This window comes from Lepus europaeus, chromosome 1, assembly GCF_033115175.1.
Source record: "Lepus europaeus isolate LE1 chromosome 1, mLepTim1.pri, whole genome shotgun sequence".
Classification (NCBI taxonomy): Eukaryota; Metazoa; Chordata; class Mammalia; order Lagomorpha; family Leporidae; genus Lepus; species Lepus europaeus.
The window spans coordinates 128,156,990-128,183,548 of record NC_084827.1 but is presented as its reverse complement, the minus strand read 5'-3'; the positions used below and the strand labels follow the sequence as shown (position 1 = coordinate 128,183,548).

The 26,559-nt window shown below is 35.4% G+C and overlaps 1 protein-coding gene and 1 pseudogene across 1 annotated transcript in view; both read right to left on the bottom strand.

Moving 5' to 3' along the window:
• Positions 1-26,559, bottom strand: part of ZNF804A (zinc finger protein 804A) — a 343,178-nt gene that overhangs the window by 245,289 nt on the left and 71,330 nt on the right. The window lies entirely within an intron of this gene.
• The window catches only part of LOC133755285 (developmentally-regulated GTP-binding protein 1-like), a 51,964-nt pseudogene that overhangs the window by 24,832 nt on the left and 573 nt on the right, over positions 1-26,559 (bottom strand).

Sequence of the window (26,559 nt, the reverse complement as noted above, 5' to 3'; positions counted from 1 at the left end):
ATTAGGAAATATTGCTAGATTTTGGAGTAGAAAGGGGAGAAGAAGGAAAGGAGAGGGAGAAGAGGAGAGATGTCTCCACTGGCACAGGAATTTTAAACACAAATCCTTTCTACCAACCTCAGCACAAAAGAATGGGGATAGGGACATAATTCATTCTACCATTACACAGAATATTTGTGTGTACATGTGTGTGTGTGTTTGTTATTTATGTGTGTGTGTGTTTGTTATTTATGCTGTGAATTATAATTGCCTATTTATTACCTGTTGATAAAATTGTCTTCACATTGACTATCTGATTATTTTTAATGTGCTAAAATATACAAAACAAAAATTACCATTTGAGTCATTTTAAAGGTACAGTTCAGTAGATTTAATTACATTTGTAATCTTTCCCAACCATGATCACTATCTATTTCTAATTATTTTCATAATACCAAACTCCAAACATAAACTCTGTTACCATCAATCAATAATCTTTCCTCAATTATCAGCAGTCTCTAATACAATTCACCTTTATACAAGGGAGTGAATTTTAGTTGTTCTTTTATATCCTTTACATAAGCATCAACCAGCACTTATACTTACAATTCTTCAGAATTCATATTATACTGATATATTTCAGGATTCATACTACTTTACCTATTTCCCTGGCTAGATTCAACAAATCTATTAGAGTTATCACAAATGCAGAATAAAAATTAATAACCACTCACAATTCCAGCAATACAAGCACTAACATTTGTCTGCATGTATAAACATAATATTCCCTAAAAATGTTGCTATCATATATACAGTGGAAAAGAGATTCTAGATACAATGAGTGAAGTCCCCAATTAAATCAGAGAGAGCTTAATCAACCCTGTAACAAAACAAATTTAAGTTTTTTGTTTTTTTTTTTTTTTGTTTGTTTGTTTGTTTTTGGACAGGCAGAGTGGACAGTGAGAGAGAGAGACAGAGAGAAAGGTCTTCCTTTGCCATTGGTTCACCCTCCACTGGCTGCCGGGGCCGGCGCGCTGTGGCCGGCTCACCGCGCTGATCCGAAGCCAGGAGCCAGGTGGTTCTCCTGGTCTCCCATGAGGGTGCAGGGCCCAAGCACTTGGGCCATCCTCCACTGCACTCCCGGGCCATAGCAGAGAGCTGGCCTGGAAGAGGGGCAATCAGGTGCCCTGACCGGGACTAGAACCCATTGTGCCGGCACCGCAAGGCGGAGGATTAGCCTAGTGAACCTTGGCGCCGGCCACAAATTTAGTTTTATGATTGCAATTTTTTCATAGCTATACTGATTTTGTAGCTATCAACAAAGATATTCTATTCCTTTCCATAAAGTCAATTTCCTGTCTAAATGTGAATCTATGTAGCCCCTTTGCAAGTAAATATGCTATTTGCATAGATTCTAAGACTGTTTTTTTCTTAAATGCTATTATCTATGTTCTTTTTTCCCCCTATCTTTGTGGTACTACAAAGTGTCCTGTGCAAGCTCATAAACCATTCATGATGTGTTTGGCTAGGATGGTTTCAGAGCCCTAACCTTAGAGGAAACCACTTTTTTAATCACACAAGAATCTCTCTAGAGCCATCTGCCTGTTTATAGCTGCATCTTGATAGACTTTTTTTTAAAGGAATAGCTAACTAAATAAGGAAGAGAAGATCAAGCTAATAGACAATTCTGGTGGTCAACAAAAGGTTACTGAACAAAAATAATCATGCATGTCACAACATAAATTGATAACAGGATGTTATCTAGAGCAAAGGACAACAATGAAGTCCAATAAGATATTATGGAAGGCATTAAGTGGGACATATGATAAGAGTATGGCAATGTTAAAAATCAAATTAATTAAAATTGGTGCTATATTAAAGATGAATTACAGGTATTTTACTTAAATTACTAAAATATTTATTTCATATACCAGCATATATATTGAAATATATACATGCTCTTAAATCTATTTTCTACTTTATTATTTTGTTCTTTCTTATTCCTATACTGTTTTTATTCATGTATATTTTTCCATTTAGCAACTCTGGTTTAGGAGCCAGTATTGAATCTGAGGGCAAAAACAATGCAATGCAATATTCTAAAGAGCAAAGACTTTGAGGCAGTGATGCAGGAGAACAATAAGTACAATAAATTGCAGAAAGCTACTCCCATGAAAGCAAATAAAAAACATCTACATCTGGAATTATCATACATTTGCCCTACAACATTAAGTGTACATTGCATACATGGTAAAATGTCCTGAAATTCCAAATGTAAATTGTAAAATCTTGGTGAATAACTTCAGCTCAAAGGTGTAGAGGGTGACCAGCATGGCTGTATAGCCATTAAAGCCTTTACCTGGACATCAACATCCCAGATGGGAACTGGTTTGAGTCTCAGCTACTCCTACTTCCAATACAGCTCCCTGCTAATGCACCTAGGGAAGCAGTAGAACTTGGCCTAAGTTCTTGGGTCCCTGCTTCCATGTGGAAAACAGATAAAGCCCTTGGCTCTTGCCTTCCGATTGGCCTAGTCCCAACCATTGTGGCTATCTGGGAAGTGAACAAGCAATTGAAGACCTCTCTCTCTAGGCACCCCTCTCTCTTATTCTACCCTTCAAATAAATTAATTAAATCTTTTTAAAAAGTGTATAGGACAAAAATAGTTTATGTGGCATATTTGAAAACTAGAAATAATCTTTTTTTTGTTTTTTGGGGATTTATTATTTTTTTAAAATTAAACTTTTATTTAATGAATATAAATTTCCAAAGTACTGCTTATGGGTTACAATGGCTTCCCCCTCCCAAAACTTCCCTCCCACCCGCAACCCTCCCCTTTCCCGCTCCCTCTCCCCTTCCAATCACATCATGATTCATTTTCAATTCTCTTTATATACAGAAGATCAGTTTAGTATATATTAGGTAACGATTTCAGCAGTTTGCCACCATATAGAATCACATAGTGAAAAAAAACATACTGTTGGAATACTAGTTATAGCATTAAATAAGAGTGTACAGCACATTAAAGACAGAGATCCTATATAATATTTTTTTAAAAAAATAATTAATTTTCTATGCCATTTCCAATTTAACACCAGGGTTCTTTTTTTTTTTCATTTCCAATTATCTTTATATACAGAAGATCGATTCAGTATATAATTAGTAAAGATCACATCAGTTTGTACCCACGCAGAAACACAAAGTGTAAAAATACTGTTTCAGTACTAGTTATAGCATCACTGCACATTAGAGAACACATTAAGGACAGATCCCACATGGGATGTAAGTACACAGTGACTCCTGTTGCTGACTTAACAATTTGACACTCCTGTTCATGGCGTCAGTAATCTCCCTAGGCTCTAGTCATGAGTTGCCAGGGCTATGGAAGCCTTTAGAGTTCGCTGACTTTGATCTTATTCCGATAGGGTCATAGTCAAAGTGGAAGTTCTCTCCTCCCTTCAGAGAAAGGTACTTCCTTCTTTGATGGCCCCGTTCTTTCCACTGGGATCTCACTCACAGAGATCTTTCATTTAGGTCTTCTTCTTTTTTTTTTCTTTTCCATGGTGTCTTGGCTTTCCATGCCTACAATACTCTCATGGGCTCTTGAGCCAGATCCGAATGCCTTAAGGGCTGATTCTGAGGCCAGAGTGTTGTTTAGGACGTCTGCCATTCTATGAGTCTGCTGTGTATCCCATTTCCCATGTTGGATCTTTCTCTCCCTTTTTGATTCTATCAGTTAGTATTAGCAGACACTTGTCTTGTTTGTGTGATCCCTTTGATTCTTAGACCTATCAGAGATATCGGTTGTGAACTGAAATTAATCACTTGGACTAATGAGATGGCATTGGTACATGCCACCTTGATGGGATTGTACTGGAATCCCCTGGTACATTTCTAACTCCATCATTTGCGGCAAGTCAGATTGTGCATGTCCCAAATTGTACATCTCCTCCCTCTCTTATTCCCACTCTTATATTTAACAGGGATCACTTTTCAGTTAAAATTTAAACACCTAGGAATAATTGTGTGTTAATTACAGAGTTCAACCACTAGTACTAGAACAACAAGAACAACAACAACAAATACTAAAAAGGATAAAGTATTACACTGTACATCTAGAGTCAGGACAAGAGCTGATCAGGTCATAGTTTCTTATATTGTCCATTTCACTTCCACAGGTTTCCCCTTAGGTGCTCAGTTGTTGCCGATCAGGGAAAGCAAATGAAATTTCTCTTTGGGACTGGCTTAATTCACTCAGCATGATGTTTTGGACAGTGAGAGAGAGAGAGAGAGAGAGACAGAGAGAGAGAGACAGAGAGAAAGTTCTTTCATTTCCATTGGTCATCCCCAATGGCCACTGCTGCCAAGGCACTGCAGCCGGTGCACCGCGCTGATCTGAAGCCAGGAGCCAGGTGCTTCCTCCTGGTCTCCTATGCAGGTGCAGGGCCCAAGGGCCTGGGCCATCCTCCACTGCACTTCCGGGCCACAGCAGAGAGCTGGACTGGAAGAGGAGCAACCAGGACAGAATCCAGCACCCCGACCAGTACTAGAACCCGGTGTGCTGGTGCAGCAGGAGGAGGATTAGCTTAGTGAGCCACAGCGCCGGCCAGAAATAATCATTTTAACCTCCCCACATAACTAAATTATCTCCACCTGAAATCATGAAGTGAAATAAGTAACATTATGGGTAAAAAATGCAGAAATTACATTTTCCATTTTATTGTACAACACATACTGATGCAAACATATAACATATAATGCCATGAAAAATGGGATAAGACAGTGAATACACACTTAACAGTGTGAATTAATGTTTTAATTACATCAATTTAAATTATATGGAAAAACTCACGAGAAACTGCTTCAATAAATTTAGAGATTGATTTGGGTATGGAATGACAGACTTAAATAATTCAAATTCTGCTTTTTTACACACCATACTACTATTTCCTGTTTAGTGTTTACTGTTCTAATAAAGATGTATGTGATGCCATAAGGGTTAGAGACGTCATCCACATCTGGAATGACATTCAACAATATGAATTTATTCTCCAGGAAGACAATCACCAATGTAGTTAATTCTACATACGTCTAACTGTATAACAGAGTTCTCCAAGTGGCATGTATAAACAATGTTTCTTAAAAGATAAATGCTTCATGCCTGACCTTAAAGTTTAAAAATATATTAGCAACACTCAACCATAACAATAACTCCCTAAAATTTAAACCAATAAATATAACTGAAGGACAGGAATTTATCATTGATCCTGTTCAGAATTTCTGATATATAATGATGTTAAAATTCAGTCATTTAGTTGCTTTTATTATTCTTAAATTCTCTGTAAACCGTGCCTGTCCTTACTCATGTGTTCCATGCAGTCCATTCCCACATATCCACGCATTGCATGCAAATGTTGGACAAGAATAATGGCACTTTGCGATTGGTTTTGAGGCAAATTAGGTTAAGCCACTGCTTGTAATGCCTGCATTCTAATTTTGGAGTACTGATTTGAGTTCCAGTAGCCAATTTCCAATCCTGCTTCTTGTTAATGTGCCTGAGAGGGCAGCAGAAGATTGCACAGATACGTGGACCCCTGACACCTATGTGGGGATTCCAGGATGTGGTTCCTGACCCCTGGCTCAGCCCTGGAAGCTGTAGCCATTCGGGGAGTGAACCAGTGAATGAAAGCTCTCACTTGCACTTGATCTGTCACTCTACCTTTCAAACAAATAAGTGAATAAATACTTCTTTTAAAAAATAAGACTTCCCGGGACCAGCACTGTGGCACAGTAGGTTAATCCTCCGCCTGCAGCACTGGCATCCCAAATGTTTCTAGTCCCAGCTGCTCTTCTTGCAATCCAGCTCTCTGCTGTGGCCTGGGAAAGCAGTGGAAGATGGCCCAAGTCCTCAGGCCCCTTCACCCGTAAGGGAGACCAGAGGAAGCTCCTGGCTCCTGGCTTCGTATCGGCACAGCTCCAGCTGTTACGGCCAATTGGGGAGTGAATCAGCAGATGGAAAACCTTTCTCTCTGTCTCTCCCTCTCACTGTCTGTAACTCCAACTCTCAAATAAATTTAAAAAATATTAAAAAAAAAATAAGACTCCCCTTTTGATAACAGATCTTTCTTATTGGACAGTATACAATTCAAATTCATAGCATCATTTTGAGATCTCTTTAAGTTCTATCCTGTGACAAAATTAACATTTTAATGTTTTCCAACGATTCGGATTTTAGTGATATTTTCTATCTGGCAAACAATAAATGCTTGAAGTCTCTTAAGTCCCACATAACTTGGCTATGAGTTATTTCTGTCTTTTGTATTCTAGTGTGTGCCATATAAGGATGTTTTATTTAACTACAGAGCATACATGATCATAGATAATAATACAACTGAGAAATTCCTACTGCCTAGTGACACTATCGTAACATCATGGCATAACACATAACTCAGTGCTTGCAGTGACACTGAGTTAAAGAAACCATTGCAATGCAAGTTGTATAAAAGTAAAGCATATTTGTGCATAGAATATAATACTTGATATTGAGAATAAAGAACCATGTTACAGCTTCATTTACTTATGTGTCTATTCATTCATTTTTTTATTTAATGGAGACAGACACGGAGACAGAGACAGAAAGAGAGACAGAGTGAGAGAACACATGCATGTGCTCTCATCTGCTGATTCACTCCCCAAATGCCTGCAACAGCCCTGAAGCATGTTGATCAGAACTCAAACCACACCTCCCACATAAGTGGGAGGGACCTAATCATTTGAGCCATCTTCTACTGCTTACTGGGGTATACACTAGCAGAAAGCTGGAATACGGAGGGGAGCATCACACATCTGATTTTTACCCATCTGTTAGGCACATCATTTTCTCTTTTGCTTCATTAACCTTGTGTTGTTTTATTCATCATGGCCCTTGTTTATATACAATTCTTTACTAATCTGGAAATGAAATTCAAAGTGATTAAAGACTTGAAAGGTATAAAATCAATAATGGCTATTTTTCACCAGTTAGGTATTTCCTGTTTCACCACAGCTTTTCTCCTGAAGAAATAGAATAATGTAATTAAAGTCTGTTAAAAGATCTTCTTTGGGACAGGCATTATGGCATAGTGGGCTACGTTGTTAATTGGAATATCTACACTCCATATTGGAGTGCCTGGGATTGAGTCCTGCATCCACTTCTGGTCCAGCTTCCTGCTAATGCCCATCCTGACAAGATAGCAGACTTTGGTTCAAGGAAATGAGTCCTTGGAACCCTCATGGGATACTGAGCAAAAGTTCCTAGCTCCTGACTTAGCCTGGCCAAGATTTGACTCTTGTGGGCATTTAGGGAATAAACCAGTAGATGGAAAATCAATCTCAGTCTCAATCTCTCTCTCTTCCCCTCTCCCTCTCCTTCTTTCTTTCTCGTCCCCTTTCAATAAATAATATACTTTAAAGAATGATCTACTTCATCAAAAGCAATGAAACTAACAAAAATCCAAGAAAGGCCCATAACAAACATGGAGAAATTTACGGGGATCTCTATGGAAGGTCAAACATAGAAGTATACCCTTCTCAGTATGATGATGATTATGGCCAAAGCAAACATTTGTTTCTGATATTGTAAGGAAGGCCTAGACATATCTACAGTGTTGAATTAGCTGCTAACCCTGGATGGTTTAAATCATTCAAGAACTGCACTCATTGTGTAATGTGCAAGTGAGGCGTGATTGTGAAAGTGTTGCTGCAAAGGCAGCTGGAGAGTTTTTGTAAACTACCTAAGTTGACTGTTCAGAAAAATTACTCACCATAGCAAACATAGAAAGAACAATCAAGCAATGAGGCAGAGCAAATATGAAACAGCACTAGCATATATTATATAATTGAGGTGTGCATTAGGTTTGTGCAAGTCCCCTCCATGATATTGGGACAATGATAAATTTGACCAATGATACATTTATCAGAACATACATTGCTAAGTGGTATATCATCTATATCACTAGCCTAACCAGGTGATCTACATAAACCCTCCAAGTAAATACATGTCACTACTTTATATTTTTTAATTTTATTTTGACAGGTAGAGTTATAGACAGTAAGAGAGAGGCAGAGAGAAAGGTCTTCCTTCCCTTGGTTCACTCCCCAAATGGCCGCTATGGCTGGCGCTGCGCTGGCCCAAAGCCAGGAGCCAGGTGCTTCTTCCTGGTCTCCCATGCAGGTGCAGGGGCCCAAGCACTTGGGCCATCTTCCACTGCCCTCCTGGGCCACAGCAAGAGCTGTTCTGGAAGAGGAGCAACCAGGACTACAACCTGGTACCTATATGAGATGCCGGCACTGCAGGTGGAGGATTAGCCAAGTGAGCCATGGCACCAGCCCCCCACTAATTTATTTTTAATAAATATTTTAAGCTATTTCGACATCTTAATCCATACTAATAAATAAAAATTTTAAATATTTTCAATACGTATTATATGCCATAATAGTCACAGATCACCAACTGGGAATACAAATTTTTACTATTTTCTATTGTCATAGATATCTATCCTTTGATTATAATAAGTTTCTACTAATATATTATACTCAAATTTTTTAGGAGAAAGGCTCTATATGTATTTCTAATTATATGTATTATATTACGTGTACTGTGTGTTTATCATACCTCCACACATTGATATCTGAAACTAAAACATTAGGATAGTCCTCGTACTTGCTTTATCAATGAGATCTTCCTAAATGATATTCATCCCACTGATCTTATATTGGTCTGATTGTAGCATTCACCTACCCATCATAAGTATATGGTTGTGTTCTTTTTGTCTCCTGACAACACAGTTTTTCCCTAGCTTTTTGAGGCTGGCTCATCCTTTACTGGAAGATAATCATGTGGTAACTGTACCCTTCAGTCTTAAAAAACAATGTACATGGGCCGGTGCCATGGCTCACTTGACTAATACTCCGCCTGCAGCGCTGGCACCCCGGGGTTCTAGTCCCAGTTGGGGCGCCGGATTCTGTCCTGGTTGCCCCTCTTCCAGGACAGCTCTCTGCTGTGGTCCGGGAGTGCAGTGGAGGATGGGCCAAGTCCTTGGGCCCTGCACCCGCATAGGAGACCAGGAGAAGCACCTGGCTCCTGGCTTTGGATCAGCGCAGTGCACCGGCCTCAGCGGCCATTGAAGGGTGAACCAACGGTAAAGGAAGACCTTTCTCTCTCTCTCTCTCACTGTCCACTCTGTCTGTCAAAAAACAAACAAACAAACAAACAAACAACATACATGTTCTTCTCCAGTACCATCTATATATCTCTTTGCATCTTCATTTCCTTCTCTCTGTTTCCAAGTCAGGATCTTTATCTCGAAGAAGTCATGCAAGTGTTCCCTGTTGTCTCCTATCCCTCAGGTTCTTACCAAATATCTCAAAGTTGCTATAGTGACTCTTCAGAAGAAATACTGTTTCAATCAGAAAAAATAGTAGAAAAAAGGATTTGAGATACAAATGTGTCCTATTTAAAGCAAACCACTCCTACGTTAAACTTTATTATGTTTCGAAAACCAGTGCTGGAAATGCCAGTGTAGCACATAGTCTGATTTTCAGAATGCCTGCAGTCAAAATCACTCACAAATTTAAATAACTTAACATTATATAGAAGCATATAAAATCATCTTTTTAAGTAGTGTCATACATAACCATTTAAACAACATACACTCAAGAAAATCATTTCCTATGAGTTTATAAAATATATTTACAGCCCATGAATTCATATTGACACGCTATATATCTAGGACTTCCAATGTGTCAAATAGTAATACACTTGTGCAACCACTAGGCATAATAACCAGATAATATAATTAGTCAGTATTACAATGAGGATCAACTCACTAGGTTGTAAACTTATGGGAGTGTCTAGTGAGGCAGTATTCCAACAGAAAGAGGATAAGAATCCCAAAATTGTACAGGTGAGTTTGCCAACAAAATAGCAATAAATATAGATTTAGAGATCACTGTGGAGTTGAAAAAGTCCTTCTTATCATAATTCATTTTGTTCTAATTCATTTTTAACATTATTTTAGGAATATAACTTTGATAACAGTAGTGACTGCCTTAGATTATCATAAAAATTGCTAAAATATGTAAGTGAAGATTTCGGGTTATATTTAAACATTTTAATACCCTGATTTTTAATGTTATATTAAATACATTATAACAATTTACTCCCTCAGTAAACCCAATTGGGATTTCATTTCCTGTTCATCTAGCTTTGAGGATGCTCAGTAGTATTCACATTGTAGAAAATTCTCCACATTTGTTTTACTGGAGTGAAATGAGTGTGTATTATCTATACCATATCACTCATGGTAGTCTCATTTCTCTTGCCAGGGATTAGTTCATTGACTCAATCTTTGCTGGTGAGAATGGGTAAGATGGTACATCTTCTGTGAATAGGAAGACGTATGTCTTCATCCTGTAGACATTATCTGGTTTATGTGTTTAACACAATCATCATCAACAATGAGATACTAAAAGTTAGACAGCTTATGTTGTTGATTTTATCTCTTGAATTAACTAATCTCTAAAGTCCTTCTAAACTCTGAATGTTCAATCATATGAGAAAAATACTGTCCTGTTTTAACCATATTAATTCTATATTTCTACTATATGTAGTACAAATCAACACAAGAGATATATCTGATAATAATAGCGAAAATTAATTTGTTGTTTTTAACTTTTCATGGCCATTTATTTTTCTGTTCCTGTTTATTATCTTACATTTCTGCATCTAGTTAGTATGCAAGATCAGATATAAACTCCAGAGTAAAATGCTATTTAGTAGCAAGTATTACAGATTTATTCCTTTCTGAGTAACACTATCAAACCAACTGAAGAGAAAGGTTATATGTTTACTAATAACATTACTTTGTTGTTGATGCTACTTAAGCTTACATTTTTAGTAGAATTAGACAATAATTAAAAAGTGTTACTGTTTTTTATGAAAGATTTACTAAATGTAGAAGGGACTGTGTCTCTACATAAGAACTCTTCAAGTACACAAAACACTTTTTCAAGTGTGCTCCAGTAAAAATTCAAGATATCACTGTTTCCTACAGCTTTTTGGTTGTAAGTTTATAAGTAATATACAACTATTTTATAATATACTTATGACATTTTATATTATACATGACAAAATCAACACATTAAATACAAAGTATAAAGTAAAAAACTGCTTTCAAAAACAGTCATTGTATATTGCATCTGATATATTGCATACTTTAAAATTATTCATCTGTTGGTTACTGGCGCCATAAACTAGAGCGTCAATTTGTTGGGTCAACAACAGGAGCCACTGTGCACTTGCTCCTCATGTGGGATCTCTGTCCTTAATGTGCTGTACATTGTGATTTAATGCTATAACTAGTACTCAAACAGTATGTTTCACTTTGTGTTTCTATGTGGGTGCAAACTGTTGAACTCTTTATACTAAATTGATCTTCTGTATATAAAGAGAATTGAAAATGAATCTTGATGCAAATGGAAGGGGAGAGGGAGTGGGAGAGGGGAGGGTTGCGGGTGGGAGGGAAGTTATGGGGGGGGGGAGCCACTGTAATCCATAAGCTGTACACTGGAAATTTATATTCATTAAATAAAAGTTAAAAAAAAATAAAAAAATTATTCATCTGTTTCACTGTTTTAATCTCTTAATTTATTCAGTTTATTAACTTTGAAATTCAATAAAATGAATACAATAAAGTGGAATAAAATTTTATAACATGACAATATGTTTAACTTTTTATTTTAAGCTTTCTTTTAAGAATCTAGTTTGTGTGTGCGTGTGATTTTTTTCCACTTTTTCTCAAAAATATTTACAATGTTTGACTTCTAAGTTCTGGAAATAAAGAAACGAAGATATCTATATTGTTTCTAAATAATGCATGAAATAATCATTGTAGAATTTTTAATATAACTGTAAACTTTAGTTGGCATATTTTTCTTACCATATTTTCATTAAAGTGGAAGTCCCAAACAATCTCAAAGGGTAGAATAATCTCAACTTTAATCTAACAAACTAAATTATTTATAAGAAATATTTATAATAGTTATAACCAGCAAGATATGGTTCCTTTAATATAAATATGAAAATAATTGAAGATGTAGTAGGAGGATAACATAAATATATATGGATTCATTCATTCTGGTGTCTGTATTACTGAAAGAGTTAACAATCACTTATTTTTATTTCATAGATGCTCTTAATTTTTTGATGGCTGAAACATCAAATATTTAGAGTTAGTATATACATTAAAATATGTATAAATGTGCTTGTCCAATTCAATAACCACATTTCTATTTTTTCACATATTGTTTAGTGAAGAAAGAATCTTATTCCTTAAAAAGAGAAATGATAGGAATAATAAAGGCAGAATACAGATGCTGAAAACAAAGTACTATTGAGATCTGGATTTTGTATTTACTTAGTGTGTGACCATCAGCACACTATTAAAAATTTCTGTGTCTTATAAATTGTTATACCACAAAATAAAAAACTTTAGAAATACTTATATAATGGTGCTATTATTAGTAGATGTAAATAAATAACCCTAAGATGTACCTGTCACACAGTTAACTTTCAAACATAGGTTTTTTTAAGTAATATAAAAAATACAGACATTTCAAGTTTGCTCTATAAACAGTAATTTAACTCACTTTTAAAAAAATTATCAAAATGTAAACAAAATAGAAGAAAATATATTATTATACTTAACAGTGTTGGAATTTGACATATGTGATTTCACAAACTATAGGTCTGTGGACATCTGTATACAAAATAAGTCAAATTTATTATCATATTTTGTAGATACAGGGCACAGCAGTGATACTAGTAAACAGAGGAGTTTAAAATAGTAAAAGGATTAATAATAGAACGGCCAATAAATAAATATGCTTTCAATATAAAATTATAATGTATTCATACAATATAATAATTGTAGTAAATATGATAATAATTCCTAATATAGGGATGAGAAAATTGAAGCAATGAAAACTGAACAACTAGCTGAGGTCAGTTGCTGTGCAGCTAAGAGAATAACCATGATTTCAATTTGATTATTGAGATTTCAGTCATCTACTATAAACACATACTGTTTCACAGTATTTTTCAAAAATCAATGTTATATTTAGTTGCACATTGTTATGCAACTTAGAAGTTTTCTGCTGAATTTTTCTGTCACAATTGTGGAGTGGCCATTGCCCAGATTTCATATCTGGGAACCTGGGATTGTATCCCGACTCTGTTCTCAATTCTAGGTCTCTGCTACTGTGGATCCTGGGAAGCTGCAGTGATGGCTCAAGTAGATGGGTGCCTGTCAGCCACCTACAAGGCCTGGATTGAATTCCTGGCTCCCGGATTTCACCTGGCCTTGTCCCAGTCACTGCAGGCATTTCGTTAGTGAACAAGTGGATGAGAGCTCTTTCTGTTTTTCTGTATCTCATACAAATAAATTAAATAAAAATAGAAATGAGTTTTGGAATCACTATTAAAATTGTAGCTCAACTGTGGAATTATTTAACATAGTTTAAAACTGATTACTTATAATAGCTATAAATACATGTTAAATGAATGCATCATTTTTATGTGATTTTCATTATTTGTGTGTATGTTTATCATATAAGTATATAACATATATAAATGAGAAGATACATAAAACCTATAGATGCATGAATTAATATATACATAAATAGCCATTTAAACACATGTATGGTCAAGGTAAATATAAGATCTAACAGGTTATTGTTTGACTAGCTGGTGGGTGACTATGAACTACAGATATTATTTTATGATGTTCATGATTGACTCAGTAAACTTTAGGTAGACATAAGATGTTTTCTTAATTCATTTAATTTCAAAATGGTTTATTTGGAACTTTTATAAAACTGTACTTTGGGGGCCGGTGCTGTGGCGCAGTAGGTTAATCCTCTGCCAACAGTACTGGCATCCCTATGGGTTCCAGTTCTGGTCCTGGCTGCTCCTCTTCTGATCCAGCTCTTTGCTACGGCCTGGGAAAGCAGTACAAGATGGTCCAAGTGCTTGGGTCCCTGTACCTACGTGGGAGACCCAGAAGAAGCTCCTGGCTCCTGGCTCCTGGCTCCTGACGGGATCAGCGCAGCTCTGGCTGCTGTGGCCATTTGGAGAGTGAACCAGTGGAAGGAAGACCTTTCTCTGTTTCCTTTCCCTCTCATGTCTGTAACTCTACCTTTCAAAAAAATAAATAAAATCTTTAGGAAAAAAAAAACTGTACTTTTAAACTGCTTAGCTTTTTTAGATGTGGAAAGTTTCTGTGGCTGTGGTTTAAAATTTCTCATATTCCTAAATTTTTTGTATCTTACTCAGAAAATTATGCAATTTTTTATATGAATGAATTTTCTATTCCTTTCACACTATATTTTTCCAGTCTTTCTGTCTTAAAGTCCACATTATCCTCCTCCTCCTTGCCTTCCTCCTTCCCTTAAACCACTTTATGGTAAACTTGTACACAGAGAAATCTCTTCACTCCTTGGCATCCTAAAACTAATTTCACAATATTGTAAATAATCAACTATTAAGGCCTTAGCCAATGGATTAACCTGAGCAAAAGTGATATGATATAGTTAAACCAACAGTTCTATTTGATGAGCTAACTCTTTGTAGGACCTCTTCAGCTTCTTATGGCCTAAAGTGATTGTATTGGTAAAATTCATCTGTAGTTTGTCATACATTTACACTTTCCATCTTATAGAGCACAAAATACACATACAAAGCAAGGATAGTACAAAATTAGCTTACATTTATTGACACAACATGGTACTTCCCATGTCATCTCAGGAGTTCTAGTATCATTAATGGGTCTGCTTTTGGGGATACTCATTTAACTTCCTTCCTCATTAGTAGCTTCTTGGATAAGCTTAATGTACTTTTTCTTATCTATTACAGGTACAGTATCTTTTTTTATTTTTCATTTTTGACAGGCAGAGTTAGACAGAAAGAGAGACAGAGACAGAGAAAAAGGTCTTCCTTCCATTGGTTCACCCCCAAATGGCCACTACAGCCGGCGCGCTGTGCCAATCTGAAGCCAGGAGCCAGGGACTTCCTCATGGTCTTCCATGCGGGTGCAGGGCCCAAGGACTGCCTTCCCAGGCCACAGCAGAGAGTTGGACTGGAAGAGGAGCAACTGGGACAGAATCCGGCACCCCAACCGGGACTGGAACCCGGGGTGCTGGCACCACAGGTGGAGGATTAGCCTAGTGATCCGTGGCGTTGGCTCAGGTACAGTATCTTAAGATGTCCCTGCTTCATAAGTTCTAGTTTGCATACATAGTAGAAGCTAAGACATCAATCAATATAACTTTAAAAGTATGTTCTATGAGCCATCGCCATACTTTACCTCTGCTCAAAGCACATAGCAATGATAGATGGATTAGAAAAAGAACAATAGTATACTATAGTAAATCTCTTAAACTGAATTAAATATTTCATTGGATCAGTATGGAAGAGAAAAGCAAAGACATAAATGAATCTAAAGAAAACAATGTGTAGAATATGGGTTCAGAATGTAGCAAAGGAGACCAGAATAGTCCTACAGAGGTGGAACCTCAGTCAACAGAAATTGGTGGTGTACTAATATCAAGGTGATTCAGGGCCCTTTAAAAAAAAAAATAAGGGGCCACCTCTGGGGCACAGAGGTAAAGCCTCCACCTGCAGTGCTGGTATCCCATGTGAGCACCAGTTCCAGACCAGGTTGTATCACTTCTGATCCAGTTTCCTGCTAATGCACCTGGGAAAGCAGCAAAGGATGGCCCAGGTACTTGGGCCCCTGCACCCATGTGGGGGACCTAGATGAAGCTCCTGGCTTCTGCTTGGCACAGCCCCAGGCCATTGCAACCATCTGGGGAGTGGACCAGCAGATGGAAGATATTTCTCTCCCCCCCCCCCTTTCTCTCTCTCTCTGTATCTCTGTCTTTCAAATTAATAAATAAGTCTTTTTAAAAAAGATGATTTGGGGAAGCTGAATAAAGGGACTGATAGGCAGTATATGTCAGGATATAGAGGATGCACTGCTGTTTCTGCTGCACTCACCCCCACCAGAATGAAAAGCTGTTAGTCACAACAGACTCCATGGAATGAAGGACAGATACGGCAATGAGAGTCTGAAAGAACAGGGCTGTGCCGCATGAAGGTCACTGTAGTTAAGACATAGAATTAATGTCTCTGCAGGGTATCTTCAATCTCTTCTGACAACTCGTGAAAGAAAATAAAGTAATGAACACTTCATACTTTCCCTATGTCTTCTGAGAGCTCCCTTGCTGAAGTTTCCCATGACTGAATCTAGTCAGTAGTCAGAGGATAAAGATCATTGATAGGCTCTAACAGGTTAGTTGCCTTGAGAAAAAAAAAAGAATGCTTATGATGAATGGAAGGACAGCAAACAATATATCTGCAGAGACAGTGAATGATAGTAACTCACTGAAGCTCACTGACTCAAAACAAAACCTTGGGTGACACATGGCATCCATATTGAGAACACTTAGCAGTGCAGCCAGATCACTTTTGGTGCCCAGACTTAACATATAATCATTTTACAGAAGCAGGAAAACTAGTTCTAAGTCCATAAATAAGATCTGAACAAATTGATGAAATATTATAACTGAACTATAATATTATCACAAGCCAGAGCCCCAAGCAAATAGTATAACCATGGGGTCTAGGTCAAAAGAAGGCAAATGCAAATTCACTAGAGAAGGAAAAAAGAGATCAGGGGCAGGGGGCAGATGCACACATATCACGTGTGTGCACATACAGCATTCTAAAACACAAGGAGAATAATTAAAGATTTAATACAGATAATAAATAAGCAATAGAAGATCATTTATTCTAGAAGATGTTGGAATGAAATAGAGAATGTTTTAAAATAAGTAAAAGTCCTCAGAGATGAAGTATACCCAATGAGAAAGTGTTGAATTCTACTTAAAAGGTATAGGTTAATGTTGAAATTTTAAAACTTAGAAAATAAAATTATATTTAAATAGCTCACTGGACACTATGATTTCCAAAAGCATTACAGCCAAATAGGTAATCAGAGAACCAATTAAAATATATGCTATCACATGGAATGATATAAAGAAAAAAGAAATAAAACCATGTGAGATACATCAGTAGGCACATAAATTAAGTTGACAGGCTCTTACATATGTCTTAATAAAGTCTTAGAAAAAGAAAATAAAAGGGAGTTATGCAAATTCCTTTTTATGAGGAAAAACTAAAAATTTTCCAGAAGTATAATAACTGGATTACTCTGATTAAAGATGCACACCATGTACTAGGAAAGTAAATTAAAACAAACCACCAACCAAATACATTGAGCTGATTATAGGCAACATTCAAAAGAAAAAGAAAATAAAGCTATCAGATCAACAAAGAATATTCATCTAGGAAAAAACAGCAATTAGAATGACAACAGATTTCTCAAGCAACACAAATATCATCAGAAAATTATGCAGTAAAATCTTCAAAATATTACACAAAATTAAATGTTAAATTCTAACTCTGACAAACTATAATTAGTGGAAAACAAGTGAACCTTTATACAAATAAATAGTAGAAAGCTTAAGAGTCATAGGCCATCGCCAAAATAATTAATAACATATCACTTAGAAGATAGGAAGAGACAAGAAAAAACTGTGGGCCTACAAAGTACTAATATTTGAGGATTTTAATTAATATAAAATATAAAATTCACATAAATTGATATTTGTACCAAAAGGTTTAAACTAAAGTCTCATTATTTCTGTATGTCTGCAGTGAATAAATAAGTGTATGGAGTTATAGGCTGATATTTTGTCACTTGTTAATATGATTGCATATATTACTATAAAATCCTTTATAAAATGTATTTGATTGTTAAATGAGTCAATAGAATGTAAATGTTTAGAATAATCGTTGCATACCAAATAAGCACTCCATAATTTTTGAAGCTATTCTATATTTTCTACTTGTTCAAGAGGCATTCATTTTTATTGGAAACATGGCATGGAATGCATTACCCACTAATCACAAAGTTACTTTTCTGTATTTACATTTTACTCATTAAAAGCAGTTCTATTCACAAACCTCCTGAAATATAAAACTAGATTTGGTAACCAAGTCATATGAGAGGATCACAATCATACAACTGAGATGCAATTAAACTGATCTTAAAATCTTCAGGTTTTTTGTGTGTGTGTGTGTGTGCAAATTGTTGTAATCTTTACTTAGTAAAGAGTTGGTCTTCTGTGTACAAAGTTAACTGAAATGAATCTTAATGGAGAATGGGACTGGGAATGGGAGAGGGAGGAGGAGTATGGATGGGTGTATGGGTGGGAGGGTGGGTATGGTGGGAAGAATCACTATATCCTTAAAGTTGTATTTATGAAATCTGTATTCTTTACATAAAAAGTTTCTTTGGGGAAAAAAGAGTTTGGAAATATTTTATACATGTAGAAAGTCAGTTATTTTGTGTCTTTTGAGTCCTTTTTAATGTTCCAGTTCTGATAATGAACACAAAAGAGAAGGGTGGCATAGAAGGAAGTGAATCAATTTCAGAATTTTGTTTTCCAGCTCTTCTCTACATGTGTTAACTTTAAAATATGTATTATCAATGACATTTAACAAAAGAGAAGACTGAACTCAGAAAAAACAAATTAATAATTTGTTTAAGAAAAGCTACATATAATAAAAGGTGGAGTTGATTTGAAGCTACATCTGCTCTTGTAGAACTTAATGTCAAGAAAGGAATGGTAGAACCATAAACAACCAAAGTAAGAACTTCTTTGGGGGCTGGCAATCTGGGTAAAGCTGTTGCCTGCATTGTGACATGCCATATCGGCACAGATTCAAGTCCTGTCTGCCCCAGCTCCCTACTAATATTCCAGGGACAGCAGTGGAGAATGGTTTAAGTGCCTGGGCCCTTGCTACCTACATGGGAGACCTAGATGAAGCTCCTGGGTCCTGGGTCCTGGCTCATCCCTGCCTTTGCAGCCCTTTGTAGAGTGAACCAGTGGATGGGAGATCTCTCTCTCTCTCCATATATGTTATATTATATACATATGTAATACATGTATATACATATTATATATGTATATAACATATGTGTATATATATATATATATATAATCTCCCTGTCTCTGTAAATTCTGCCTTTCAAATAAAAAAATAAATCTTTAAACAACAACAACAACAACAAAAAACTGTGCTTTTGTACACAGCATTTCATAATCATGCAATCTAATCAGTGAAAGACCAAAAGGACCAACACTTCATGAGGTGACATTTTAAAAAAATAAAAAAAAAACTATTCCAGTGCATCTGTATTCGAATGACTTTTGGAATGGTTATACAACTTTCAAAGACTGTCATAACTGTTACTGTGTGACTTGTCTGGTATACTTAATTCTTTGCCTCAGAATCCCCTTGTCATCCAACAGAGTTGGAATAGCACAGTTGTGACTTTTGTTTTCAGCAACCAAAGGGCAAAAGACTCAGGGAATTAGCTGTATACCAAACTATACCAAACATCAATTAAGTGACTCAGTATCTCTTCCCCTCAACTGGTACTAAACAGGAGAATCAGGCTCCCTACACATTCCACTAATGAAGAATGTAGTCTAAATGATAAATTTCATTATCTGGGCACTTTCAGAATGAAATACTAATACGGCTCATGAGTTAAATTTAAAAATTATATTTCAAGACAATATATTAATTTTTGAGTTTGCAGATACATTATTTTCTCTTGATCTTTTAATAATAAACAGCTTCACTCGAGGGGGTCATTTGACCTTCAGTTGATCTACAATCTTGATCATTTCACTCAAATAGTATAACTTTCCAAACAACTCTCCAAATAAATATTATTCCTTTTTTTAAGGACCCATGTGACTCGTGGTTTTTCCAATCTTCTGAGTAGTTCTTGTTGATTCTAGCAACTAAATTTCCTGCCAAAATTTTACTGTGAAGAAAAAGAAAATCACAGGTTTTCTTCTAAAAATTGGTGGGTAGAGAGAAATAACAATTCATTTCAACTGTATAATCAATTACAGAGTTGATGTTTTGTTTAAATGCAATGGTGAAGAAAAATAAGCAAAATGTACTTTATAATTTACTATTAATATAAACAGAGAATAGGTCCTTAGAGTTGTTATATCATGGATATTATAATTAATCTACTTTAATTCACATCTGGGATAACTAGAGCTAATTTATCTTTGTAAAGTTGATTCTGTTGACCTTTTGCTCTAAAATTTGAACTAGATAAAAATAAAATTACTTCACACTTTGAGAAATCAAATAAACTCCAGGCAATGAATATTGATTTTTAGAGTATTTGATTATTTTGACATTTCAAAGGTTTTAAAAAATAATAGGAAAATATAGGATTTTAAAATTTTGATCAAATAAAGATTCTAGTAAATCTAAAGAATTTTCTCTCAAAAATATGTCATTTTATCTTTCCAAGGATAACAGGTTATGTGAATTGACGTGGTTTCCTCATATTGCAGATAAATGGAGAATTAAATATAACTACTAACTGTATCAAATTATAGATAAAACCTAACACAAATTAATTTTAACTTAAATAAATCATAGATATTATCTCTTAAATAGCTTTTCTTAATTTGTAATGTTTGAGGGCTCCTTTTATTAAATAATGCTTATAGAGGGCAATTTTCCTATGCAATGCCTTATTTTATCCATATTGTTCCTAGGATAGTGCCTTTGACATATGAGGTATCTTCAGAAAGTCACAGAAATATTAAGCATGGATTTCAAATTATTTTTCTTTAACATAAATTATTTTTCTTTTAAAACTTATAAATTATTTTCTCTGTATTTGAAAATCAGAGAGAGGGAGAGAAACAGATGGGGAGTAATCTTTCATCTGCTGGTTCACCCTCCAAATGCCCATAACTGCCAAGGCTGGGCCAGGCAGAAGTCAGGAGACTGAAACTCCATCTGGGTCTCCCACGTGGGTGGCAGGGACAGGAGTACTTGGCTGACCTCCTACTGCCTTCCGGGATGCAAGTTATGAAGAAGTTGGAGGTAAAACACAGAACCTGGGACTCAAACACTGATACAGGATGGAGCATTGTAATAGTGGACAACAGTTTATCACATGCCCACCTATCTTTAAGTCACACTTGACCAACTATCTAATACAATGAATTTACATAGCAAGTCCTCAGTATGTTACTTTGTTCTCAAAGCTTGCTGACTACCAGACTTCTAGTCCTTGGGGCCCTAGAATAAGGAAAGAACACCAAATATTTAAGAGGAGTAAGGAGTTTACAAAAAACACTCACCGAATTCAACTTCTGCCTTTACATGTCTTCACCACTTCATTTTCATATTATCAATGAGTTTCTCTATGTACTACCCTTCACAGGAGGGAGCTGAACTATATATTTTGTTATCTTAAATTGGTAGGCAAAAAATAAGCTTATCTTTGATTTCTACTTTTCCATGAACTTTTTGAAGTGGATTGTATTGGGTTATAATTTTAGATGAAATAAAGCATTCTGTGTCTATAGGTATGTGCTAAACTTACCCACCACAAAATCTAACATTCTGGCCCATTAGGAAGAACAGATATTTTTTTTTTAAAATACTTTAAAACGCACTAAATTGTCACTAGTGTTTCACAAACATTAAATACTCACGAATATCAAGGAAGAACATTTATCAAAAGTTTGTATATTAGATCTGAATATTGAAAAGAGATATAAAATGTGGTTTAATAACTGAAGACATTCATAATCAATTAATAATAAAAAAGCTTCAAAAGGCAACAGCTATTAAAAATACAAATTACAACACTAAAATCCAAATTAAAGTTAAACTCTTTTAAGATTTTCTATTCAATATAATGAATTTATAATTTTCTCAAAGGTATTTGAATTGTCTACTACTTTAGTTACTTGCCTTCCTAAAGTCTTAAAATTATGAACATTTGAATGCCAAATATATATCCATTATAACCAATGCCAGAGTTTATATATAGTAAACAAAAAATATGTTCCATTAAATTATCTTATAGAACTATTTTCCAGACAGTCAGTTTTCTGCAATTCACTTTTTATAGCAGTGCATTTTGTAAACAAATAGCTTTTTCAGTTAAGAGACCACAAGAAGTAAATTCTGCTACTACTGCAAAGAGAGTAACAAATTCCCCATACACATGCACATTATGGTAAGTCTACAGTAAATGCAAAATTAATGTGTCATGTTAATTTGCCTCCCTTTCTTCTAATTAGCAGAAATTCAATTTTATGTTAATATTCTTTGGATGATAGCATATATTTTAGAAATTTAGAATTTCTGCTGATCCTGAAAAAACACCCATATAACTGGTAAAGTACAAAATTATAACAAAATAATTTTAACACAGTGTTTAATGGTATTGCAGTGAATAATTAAAATAGAAAGTATGTGATCCAATCATTCATCTTAGCTTTTGATTACTTGGTTATTTTTCTATTTATTTTTCCATTTAATATGTTTATTAAAAATTTAGAGTACATACATTTTGAATCTGTATATAGACTATCATACTGTACTTACAAGTGTAACATATTTCTTAGTATTTATGTTTATGCTTTGGGATACATCTGTTTTTCTACCTTCAGGAGAAAGTATATATTTTGATACTAATCTAAAAGATGCTTTTGTGAAAATAGACTGTGAAATATTAAAATCTATGATAAATGTACATATGTATACAATTGTATTTCCGTTACTGCTCTACACAAGTTTGTTATTGGTCAATGGAAGCATGAACATAAACAATCATGCTGAATTCTGTACCAAATTTTTTTTGAAATGTAATTAAGGCAGGCAATTTTGTCCTCCATGATTTTTCATCTTGTTGTTCACCCATAATTATACTACATGGCAAAAGGGATTTTATAGATGTAACTAAAATTACTGATTTGTTTATTTTAAAATAGGGAGGTTACACTGCATTATCTGGGTAGTCTTGGAGTAATTACATGAGCCCTTAAATGCACAGCAGGGAGGCAGGAAAAGAAACCAAAGAGAGACATCAGTGAAATTCAACTTAACAAAGGAACAAAAGCCTTATACCTTTTCTGGTTTGAAAACTGGAACTGGTAGGAGCACAAGGTGGCCCCAAAAGGAGAACTGACAAAGGACACAAGGATTTCAGTCCAATAAGGAACTAAATTCGGTTAAGTACCTGGAGGAGTTTCAAGGTTGATCATTCCTGAGACCCTTCAGGTAAGAGCTGAGCTCTTCTGATACTTTGTGAAACCCAGAACAGAGAATCCAGTCATGCTGTGCCAGACTTCTAGCTTACAGAACCATGAGGTAACAAATGGATGTTGTTTCAAGATACTAAATGCATATTAATTTGTCACCCAGCAAGACAAAACTCAAGTTAATAACTCCTAATTACAATCTCCTTATATACTAGTTTTCTTTGTATAGGAGAGATGCTTAGGTGAAAAAAGTCTGTATTTTTTTTTTCTAAAAACAACTTTGATAAATAACAGAGAAGTATATTACAAAATAATGACTTCCTGTGCATTACAGCGTCCCAAGGACAGCTTCGTGATCATAAAATAACACATAAAAGCAGCATTTTAAGTTTCCACAACTGAATGTTAGTTCTTTATGATTATCTGTATCGGCTGTAACTTTGTAAAACCATTATTCACTAACTTTTAAAAACATTTTAATTACCATAGGAAAGCTCTATTTTTTTATTATTTTTAAAAATTGATTTTCATGAGGCCGGCGCCATGGCTCACTTGATTAATCCTCCACCTGTGGCACCAGCATCCCATACGGGCACCAGGTTCTAGTCCGGGTTGCTCCTCTTCCAGTCCAGCTCTCTGTTGTGGCCCGGGAAGGCAGTGGAGGATAGCCCAAGTGCTTGGGCCCCTGCACCCGCATGGGAGACCAGAAGGAAGCACCTGGCTCCTGGCTTCGCATCGGTGTAGTTAAGGCCATAGCGGCAATTTGAGGGGTGAACCAACGGAAGGAAGACCTTTCTCTCTGCTGTCTCTCTCTCTCTCACTGTCTAACTCTGCCAAATAAATTAAAAAAAAGTTGATGTTCATTTTGTTTGAAAGGCAGAGAGAGAGAAAGAAGAGAGAGACAGAAAGAGAGAGAGGTATCTTCCTTCTGCAGGTTGACTCGAACACATGCCTACAACAGCCAGAGAGACCAGGCCAAAGTCAGGAGCCTGAAATTTAATTTGGGTAGCAGGGACCCAGCTGCTTGAGTCATCACCTGCTGCCTCCAAGGACATGTATAGGCAGGAGGATAAGGTGATGCCAGGACTAGAACCCAAGCACTCTGATATAACTTGGGTCATCCTAAGCACTGGCCTAACTGCTGGGCCAAAGACCTTCCCTGCATATAGTATTTTAAATAATTGCTCAGTAGGAGAAATTCGTGTTTGTGTGTGTATGTATATAGGGATATTTTTAAAATTCACTGGGATTAATTGCTCTATATTTGTTATTTGATGAAAATTAAACTAATTGTAAATTTAGCTATGTTTTTGAAAAAATATATATTTATTATGCTAAGGGTTTAGAGATATTCCAGGATTCTAGTAAAACATGCTTTTTAAAAATTTCAGAACGATTAATATTTAAAAAATTACATCAATACTCAGTTATTTAATTAATAAAAAAGCACACATAACTGCAATCCATAAAACATAAAGATCCTGCGTATAAGAATTGCAGCAAAATTATCTTCAAGTTTATCAGTCAATACATGAGATCAATAAAAGATAAAATATGTAAGTAAAAGGTTAGAAATGGTTTGTGAATCTGCCAAATAATAAAGTATCAGAATTATTAAAGTGAAACATTCATTATTCATATTTGAAATGGAATATTCAATTTCAATTTAAATAAGTTCATTTAACTTTTTTTATTCCCTTATTTTAACCTTATGAAACAATATTTCTAAAAATAAAATACTGATATAGATGCAAATAATGCCATTTACTCTGATTTGTTTCACTTTCATTCTTTAGAACTTACCAATATTTTCACAAACTAGGAAGGCAACACAAATAAAAGACATAGAAAACATGCTCTACTCATAGATATTTAAATATTTTAGTCATGCAGTAGAAACAAATTTCCTCAAGCCAAATTCTTCACTCAAACTACAACTTTGTGACTTGTATAATAATGTCTAATTCTTCTACAGAGTTCTAGTTAGTGTCTTCTTTCTTTTTCATTCCACAATTATTCTCCCTGCTTTTTAAAAACTGTTGAACTAAGCTGTGTGCCTTGAAGAATAATGAGATTAATACTATCTCCCAGGAAAAGCATTCACCTTAGTGCTAATTGTGGTGTGTACCCCAGGTAGAGAACACGGGAGCAGCAATGTGCATTCTTTGCCATGCCTGTCCTAAGCAATACATGTATGCAATTAACCTTGGGGTTATTTTTAATACTTTATTTAAATCATATTTTCTAGTTCTTAAATAATGTCTATGCAAATGTGAATGTGGTATTAAGGGTAAGTTTATACACATATATATGTATGTGTGTATGTGTGTGCATATATATATATATATATATATATACACACACATACCTTTCTATCCTCTACTAATATATAACAAAGATTTGTAGAAAAGTTAGGATTTTGAGAATTCTTTAAGAAACAAAATCATGCAGGAAGCTAAATGATAATTTTACTTTATCTAGTGACTTTGAGTTTCATCCATTTTTTTTCTTCAAAAAAACTGTTCTGGCGCTGTGTTTTGTATTACTGTAACTGTGATACAAACCAAATAGGACACACATTATTGTATAGAAGTCATCGTAACAGGATGCAGAGGAACATAAGAGACACTAAACTCAGATTTTATCAAATGATAGGAACAATCTCTATATGCTTCTTGCCTAGGCTGTAGCATAAGAATGCACATTGAATTTGAACAGTAATTCCTTTCTCCTTCTTCCCCACAACACATACAATATATAGACTATATCTATCTATCTATCTATCTATCTATCTATCTATATATATATATATCTAGAGTATAATAAGACTGAATTTATATTCACTTGAAAACATGTTGCCGATTTTCTGATAGAAACTAAATGAGAACTTTTACATTTTTATGAAAAAATAACTAAGAGGATATGCTACAGACATGTGGAAAGAAAATTTGAGAATATTTAAAAAGTTTATGGAAGGGGTCAATGCTGTGGCATAGCGGGTAAAGCTGTTGCCTGCAGTGCTGGCATCCCATATGAGTCCTGGCTGCTCCACTTCTTATCCAGCTCTCTGCTATGACCTGGGAAAGCAGTGAAAGATGGCCCAAGTCCTTGTGCCTCTGAACCCATGTGGGAGACCTGGAAGATGCTCCTGGCTCCATATCAGCTCAGCTCCGGCTGTTGAGGCAATTTGGGGAGTGAACCAGCCAATAAAAGATCTCTTTCTCTCTCTCTGCTTCTGCCTCTTTGTAACTCTTCTTTTCAAATAAATAAATTAATTTAAAAAAAGTTTATGGAGATGGAATGAGAAACTAAAAC